Consider the following 8,241-nt stretch of genomic DNA (forward strand, 5'->3'; position numbering starts at 1 on the left):
GGAGTCAATAATGACTCCAAGATCCCTTTCTGCCTCCATGCTCTCAAGAAGGGAGTTTCCCATCTTATAAGTGTGCTGCTGGTTACTACTGCCCAAGTGCAGCACCCTGCACTTGTCCGTATTGAAACGCATCCTGTTTTTGTTAGCCCACCCCTGCAACCTATCCAGGTCTTTCTGCAGTCTCTCCCTCCCTGCTAATGTGCCCACCTCTCCCCATATTTTGGGATCAGTCACCAGTCACCAAATCAGATCGTCTCTTTCCGTTGCCTGTTTAACCTTCAACAATCATGCTAAGAACTTTCCTGTCAAGAAAACACCCGAGTCCCTTGGAATGGTGAGATCCCAGCCTTCGCTCTCTCTTTCTCTTTTTCTTTTTCTCTCTAGGCATAGCTTTCTGAACCTGAATTTTATTAGTTAAGCTTGAGCTAGGTTTCCCCAAATACTCAACTGAACCAGGTAATATTGTAATTGTTTTGTTTGTTTTCCCCTGCATGGCCATTATTACTAATACCATAAATTTCATATACTTAGCCATAAATAACTTTTATAGTCAAACCGGCGATAACCGGGTGATTTTTTCCTTCTCTACTTCCCCTTCCCCACTTGCTGTACAGTAACTCTTCTTTTACCTAAGCCAAAGGTCCCTGTAAAGCCCCAAAATACTGTGGGGTCTGCTCATCAAGAAGCTATCACTACTAGGACAGTTGGGGCAAAAGATTGGGACATGCTGAGTTTGAGACACAAAGGGGATCAGCCTGTATAGGCTGATTGACCCAGTTTATATCAGACGTGCCCTGACGAATTGAATGCTGGCACACGAGGGTGTCAGCTGGACACCCAGCCTGATTCAGAGGTCTTGTGTGCTTGTGTCTGACTGCATTTTATTGTTACCTTAATGAACTGATTCCTAGCATATGAGTGGGTCAGGCGTGTGACATGAGAGAGAGAGAGAGAGAGAGATAGGGGGAGGGAGACCGATTTGGTGACTGGAGGAGTCTGGCCCCATTGAAACTGAGTCCTGCAAGATTGCTCCATAGGGGGTGAGGACTTGCAGAAGGGAGAGATACAGCTCCACATAGAAACACAAGTAACACAAACAGCACACTAACAGAATTACAAAGACACTAGAAATGTACCCCTAATATATGAGCAAACCCCAAAGTGATGGGCAAATCTGGTAATAGGGGGCTATTCTGGTGCAAACCACAGGGCATTCCCTTTCCACCACAACCTGAAATCTTCTGAATCCCACCCGTGCCATGGAGCCATTTAATGCAGCCTGAGACCATGAAGAAACTCTTCCAGGGGTCCAGGTCAACTTGACTAGAAGCAGCCAGGGACAGCCTAGGTTTTTTCTTGACCAACAGGAATGGCTACACAAAACCTCTGTATACAATGCTGATTTCAATGGGGGACTACAAATATCATAATGTCCTGGGAAAGGGTGGCTAGTTTGGGCTGGGGAATTAACTCTTACATTGCTGAGTGAAGATAGCAACTTAAGATCATGGCAACCCAGGGAAACTAGATCTGGGATGAAAATCAAGATGCCAAACTAATCGTCTCCTAACATCTGTCATTAGAAGGAGAAGAAGGGAGAAGTTGCTTGTTTCCATATTGTTCAGTTCCAGAGAGTGGGAACACCACCTGCCTGCATGCATTACAGCAGGGGTGGGCAAAATACAGCGTGTCTAGCCTGCAGCAGGCTTCTTAGTCCCACCTGGCCTACGTGCTGCCTGGCTGTGGCGCATACTGCTGTCTGCTGGGCATAAAGCATGGCTGGGATGGATCCACAGCTGGGCTAGGTTTCTAGGTTGTCTGGGCAGCTGCAACTCTTTCTGGCTGTCGCTAGCGAGGCGCTGGTCCCCACTGCTACCATAGGGCTGGGGGGAGGTGGCCGGATGCTGCATGCCCAGGGGCGGTTGAATGCATCAAGCCTAGGTGGAGCTGGTACAGACCATGCTGGGGCTGTGCGCTGTTGACAGTGGTGGAGCGCACACCGCAGGGCGTGCAATCCCTGGGCTATTGTGGGGTGGGGGCAGGGCCTGACCGACTCAGCTGGGCTCATGCAAGCACTCCAATGCACACCCCACATACCCTTAAACCCTCTCACGCAAAACCCATCATCACACCATCCACCATACAATCATACACCCCACAAAGCCTGCACCTAACCACACCAATCCCTATACCCGCTAACACTCAAACCTACAAGCCTCTGGAGGAGGCCCCATTTACTGCTACATGCACACACCACACCCCCCCGCCACATCTCCCACAAACCCCATGCGCACCCACACATCCACACAAGCCCGACACATTGATTTGTACCCCAACAACCTCCCCCACACACCATATGCACGCATCCATACACGTACTCACAGCCCTCCACAAACCACATACCCACACACCCATACTCCGTAGGGGTTCATTGATAAGAGATCTGGGGGGCTCCCACCACTGTGTGCACCCCAGGATGGTGAGGGGGGGCAGGGCATGTGCCCCTCTGATTCATGATCAGCAATGGCAGCACAGGAAAGACATGCAGTTTCCAGGTCCCACTGGCACTCTGCTGTCAGTAACGCTCCATGGCCAGAGTCAACGTGGGGGGGCGGAGTGGACAGACAGCCACAACTCACCTGGCAGCTGGTCCTTTGATCTTGAGATTTCCCCAATGGCCTCATCATCACAGACCCACAGCTCCACCTGTCCTCGCTGGATGTTGCAGATTAAATCAGGTGTGGGACCTCGATATCCTGTGTGGACAGTGGTTAAAGAGCATTTGTGACTGGGTACAGGATATAGAATCCAGCTGGGAGTAGGGGAATGGATCCAATGAACTCAAGGTGTCTACTAGGGCCTTGATGGACAAGGGAGGATGGGCATTTAAGATGAAAGAAAAGGCACTGCAGGGAGAAGCCTTCAAGAGATAACAGCCCTTGTCACCCAGGTGGATAAGGAGTGGTCATAGGAAACAAAGCACCAACCACTCCTGATTTAGAAAGGGCATTAAACTGACAGTGTCACCAGGGACAGGTGAGGAGGTGCATGATCCATGCATCTGTATTTCTGAACACAAATAATGACAGCTCTCAGCTGGACTAAAAGAGGGACACCAGCTCATGAACAGTTAGCGCCGACCTAGTGAAGGGACACTTGGGAGGGGCTGGACGTGTTTAAGTCAGCAGGCCCCGAAGATCTTCCTCCAAGAGTGCTCAAGGAATTGGCCTGTGTCACAGCAGAACCACTGGCACGACTGTTTGAGCACTTGTGGTGCTCAGGACAGGTCCCAGAGAACTGGAAAAGGGCCAATGTGGTCCCTATTTTCAAGAAGGGGAGGAAGAAGGATCTGGATAACTATAGGCCAGTTAGTCTCACCTCTAGCCTTGGAAAAACCTTTCAAAAAAATTATTAAGGATCACATTTGTGCGAGTCCAGCAGGAAAAATAATGCTGAAGGGTAACCGGCACGGATTCATAGCAGGGAGCTCCTGCCTGAGTGACCTTGTTTCTTTTTACAACTACGTCGGAAAAGCAGTTGAGGTACTTGACATTTATTTGGATTTTAAAAAGGCCTTCAATAAACTGTCTCATCCCATTCTCCTAAGTAAACTAAGAGGCTGTGACGTAGACGATTACATGGTCAGGTGGGTAGTAAATTGACTTATGGGACTCACCCAGACAGTGGTGGTGGACGGGTCGGTATCAACCAGGAAAGGTATAGGCAGTGCAGTCCCCCAAGGTTCAGTCCTTGGACCAGCGCTGTTCAAAATCTTCATCAGTGACTTGGATGAGGGCGTGGACAGCACTCTCTCTAAATTCAAGGACGACACTAAATTATGGGCCTAAGTAAACACACTGGTGGGCATGAAACGGATTCAGGGGGTTAAGGACAGGGTGGACATGTGGGCAGCACAGAATAGGATGCAGATTCACAAATTAAATGCAAAATACTGCACCTAGGGAGAAGGAATCTCCAACACACTTACAGACTGTAAGTGATCAGTAAAGCTATACGCACTGTATCATGCACTGGCAGGTGCATAACCAACAGGTGTAGGGAGGTGATACATCCCCTCTATGGGGCACTGGTAAGACCGCAGTTGGAGTACAGTGTCCCGTTTTGGGTGCTGCACTTTAAGAGGGACATGGACAACCTTGAGAGGGTCCAGAGGAGGTCTACGCGTATGATGGTTAGGGGCCTGCAGGCAAAGCCCTACCTGGACAGATTGACACCAGGATCTCTTCAGCCTCTGCAAGAGAAGGCTAAGAGGTGATCTAGCAGCTGTCTACAAATTCATTGGAGGGAGACAGCAGGAGGCACCCCTTGGAGTAACCAGATAAAATGACCACAAACTGGCAGAGAGCAGATTTGGGTTAGACATCAGCAAGAACTTTTTACGGTAAGGGTTGCCAGAATCTGGAATGCGCTCCAATGGAGCTGGTGGTCTCCCATACCGGGGGATCTTTAAGAGGAGGCTGGACATGCAACTGGCTGCGGTTGTCTGAGCCCAGCGCGCTTTCCGGCCCAGGGCAGGGGGTCGGACTCGATGATCTCCTGAGACTCCTTCTGACCCTAAAAATCTATGGTATACTGAGGAGCAAAAGCAAAGCTTTCACTGTTTTCAAGGTACCAAAAAGAAGAGATATGGGTCACACTTATGGATGGATAACATTTATCTTATCAGTGAAACTGCATGAAAAGAAGTGAAGATGAGCTTAGTGAGGGGACTCGTGGCAATGAAAAGCATCCAGGACAGGTGCTGACACTGAAACTTTTTTCTGGGAGAGAGAAAAATTCATCATGCCGAGGGACAGCAAAGGGTGATTTCATTAAAAAAATGCAGCTGAGAAATCATCCCATCCATTGGGAGGATCGTCCCAGGAAGGGTGATGAGTGCACTGGCTGGCAAGTACTGCAGGGTTGAACAACAAGTTCCTGGGAGTCGTGGGTATGGACACAAGGAGAGTGAAAGAGATACATTGCACGGCACGTGAAAGGCCATAATATACAAATGGTCGAGATGGTCTTTGCCGAGCAAGACAAAACATTGAAGCACTTCCCACAGGAAATCCTCTGGGGCAAAGAAAGAAAGCATCAGAAAAGCAAACTGACCTAGTAAAAGCTCAGTACCTCAACCCGCAGTTGGAGTACAGTGTCTTGTTTTGGGTGCTGCACTTTAAGAGGGACGTGGACAACCTTGAGAGGGTCCAGAGGAGGTCTACTCGTATGATGGTTAGGGGCCTGCAGGCAAAGCCCTACCTGGACAGATTGACACCAGGATCTCTTCAGCCTCTGCAAGAGAAGGCTAAGAGGTGATCTAGCAGCCGTCTACAAATTCATTGGAGGGGATCAGCTGGAATAGGGGATACTCTGTTTAGCAGGGCACCCCTTGGAGTAACTAGAAAAAATCACCACAAACTGATGGAGACCAGATTTAGGTTAGATGTCAGGAAGAAGTTTTTACAGTAAGGGTTGCCAGAATCTGGAATGGGCTCCAAGGGAGCTGGGGGTCTCCCCTACTGGGGATCTTTAAGAGGAGACTGGACACGCACCTGGCTGGGGTTGTCTGAACCTGGCATGCTTTCCTGCCCAGGGCAGGGGGTCGGACACGATGATCTCCTGAGATCCCTTTGTAGCAGAAAGCCCCCTTTTCCTCTTGCCTGCATTTGCTCTCCCCTCTTTGGATATGTTTCTCTTTTTCTACCTTTCTCTCTCTTTCACTTTAAGAGAAGGAATTGTGTTTTGAAATTTGTATGTGTGCATTTTGTATCTCCCTGTGTATTTTGGTATTTTTATCTATTTGTGTGACATGGCATTTGTAGTTTATATTTTATACTCCTCACCTTTCAACTTTCAGCTAAATGTGTTTTAGTAAGTTATACATGGTAACAATGTTAACAAGGGCAGGAATCAAACTGCCCTTCCCTGTATCATGCTGGCCCCTGAAAGAGGGAGTGAATCAGTGATTGAATTTGTAACAAAGTAACACACAGCAATTATCTGCTGCAGATCAACCAACGGAAGAACTCAATAGAAGACAATGTAACAACCGGGAAATCTCTAAACGTCACTGATCAAGGGCTAGAAGCCCTGGTCTGAGTTAATCAACGCCAGAGACCAACTTTTGGGCTGAATATCTCCAGATCGACCACTCCCAGATCCCTATTCTAAATTCATCAACAGACTCCCAAACCTGCACGTACAAGCGGACCACCCCTGGGACTGACAGATGCCGTCCAGTAGCCACCAAGGGGGGGGGGGGGGGCGGGACGGACTGGCCCCTGGATTGGGCAAACCTGAAAACTGGAGAGTCACCAAAGTCTGCCAAGGACAGATAAAAGGTAGTGAAAAGTGACCCTCAGTGGCGCCCTCTTGATCTCCAACTCAACCAGACCTGTCCAGCCAGAAGGACTAGCCAGCGACCCCCTTCTGGATAACACCATGCTGAAAGAAGCCTCAACAACAGACTCCAGTGCTTGTAGGATAGGTATACCTCACTCTGTAGCCTGCTACTCTGTGTGCATGTGTGCATGTGTGTGTGTGTGGGGACCAGCCCCAAGGTTTTTGATTACAGTGTTTCAATCTGCCTAATAAACTAGAATTTTAAGGATCCCGAGTTGGACATTTGTGGCCAACACCTTCTGACCCTAAAAATCTATGAAATCAGGATGTTCTGGGGAGAAAAAACAAAGTTTTGACTTTTTTTTCAAGGTACCAAAAAGAAGAGGTATTGGATACACGTATGGTTGAATAACATTTATCTTATCAGTGAAATTCCATGAAAAGGACGAGGAGCTTAGTGAAGGGACATATGGCAGTGAAAAGCACCCATGACAGGTCCAGACACAGGCTTTTTTCTGGGAGAGAGAAAAATTCATTATGACGAGGGAAAGGAATGGATGATTTCATAATAAGTGTAGCTGCAGCATAGCAATCATCCATCCAGTGGGAAGATCATCCCAGGAAGGGTTAGGAGTGCACAGGCTGGCAAGAATTGCAGGGTTGAACGCCAAGATCCTGGGAGTCGTGGATATAGAAAAAAGAAGGCTGAAAGAGACATTTCACAGCATGTGAAAGACCATAATATAGAAATGGTCTAGATGGTCTTTGCTGAGCTAGAGAAAACACTGAAGCACTTCCCACAGGAAATCCTCTGGGGCAAAGGCAAGGGAAAGAAAGCATCAGAAAAGCAAACTGACCTAGTAAAAGCTCAGTACCTCAACCCCACGCACAAGCAAGTACAAGCCCCTGCATTAGACATCTTCTGGAAGTGAAAACTTTTTCTCACTAGGTCCTGCAGCTATGACAGGCATCCGATCAGCAGAGGGATTTTAGGAATAGCACAAGAAAGCTTCTGAGAGCGGCAGAGGAAGCTTGAGAGGACAGGCTGTAAAAAACCCAGCAAAGACCGAGTTTCTAGTCTATGGAGATGAGGATGTTAGGAAGGGATGTGGACAGCAGCCTCCAGGGACCCCTTGGCAGACAAACTGGGGTCACACAACGTGTACACATGTTGCCAGAGGAGCAGTTGAGGAAACACATCATATCCTGTTATAGCAGCAGAGGCTGGTAAGACTATCTATTGACTTGTGCCAGGTCTAACTAGGGGACAAAGGGAATTTAGATTTCACAGAACGGAGCATGCTAGGATCGTTAAATGTGTCTGGAGAGGACTCACTAGGTCAGACAGGGAGGAAATCAGAATCCTCCCCCAAGGAACAGCTCTTAGTGCATTCGTGCACAATGACCTGGAGATGGTGTGAACGTGCTGAGAAGGCAAAGGGAGATCATGTTGCCAAGAAACTGCTGCATGTGGAAGAACCAGGAGTCACAAGAAAGGGGAAGGCACAGGTGAAGGCGACAAGAGCCAATGAAGGAAGAGATCTCTGTCAGAAATGTGAGGGAGGCCTGATCACTGGCAGGGCAGTGGGGAGGAAGGGGATTTAAACCTCCAGCCAAAAGTCCATGAGGATGAGACTTTTGGAACAGGGAGGTGACTACAAAACTGCAGAGTTCACATATCTCCGGGGGAAGCAAGACCCAGAGCTTTACCCAGGGAAACGAGGGCTTGGTAATTCTTCACCATCTGGTCCCGGTAAAGCAACTTGTCTTCATCGTCCAGCAGCTCCCACTCCTTCCGTGTGAAATACACAGCCAAGTCCTCAAACCCCTCCCGGAGCTGCAGGCGCAAGCGTTGCACCATCAGTCCCTCCTCCGCCAGCTGCTCCCGGCCCCCAC

The 8,241-nt window shown here is 48.8% G+C and overlaps 2 pseudogenes; one reads left to right on the forward strand and one right to left on the reverse strand.

Moving 5' to 3' along the window:
- Positions 1-8,241, forward strand: part of LOC102382707 — a 71,047-nt pseudogene that overhangs the window by 31,019 nt on the left and 31,787 nt on the right.
- The window catches only part of LOC102382541, a 20,467-nt pseudogene that overhangs the window by 3,402 nt on the left and 8,824 nt on the right, over positions 1-8,241 (reverse strand).

The sequence above is a fragment of the Alligator sinensis genome, unplaced genomic scaffold (genome assembly GCF_000455745.1).
Source record: "Alligator sinensis unplaced genomic scaffold, ASM45574v1 scaffold1596_1, whole genome shotgun sequence".
NCBI classification, from domain to species: Eukaryota; Metazoa; Chordata; order Crocodylia; family Alligatoridae; genus Alligator; species Alligator sinensis.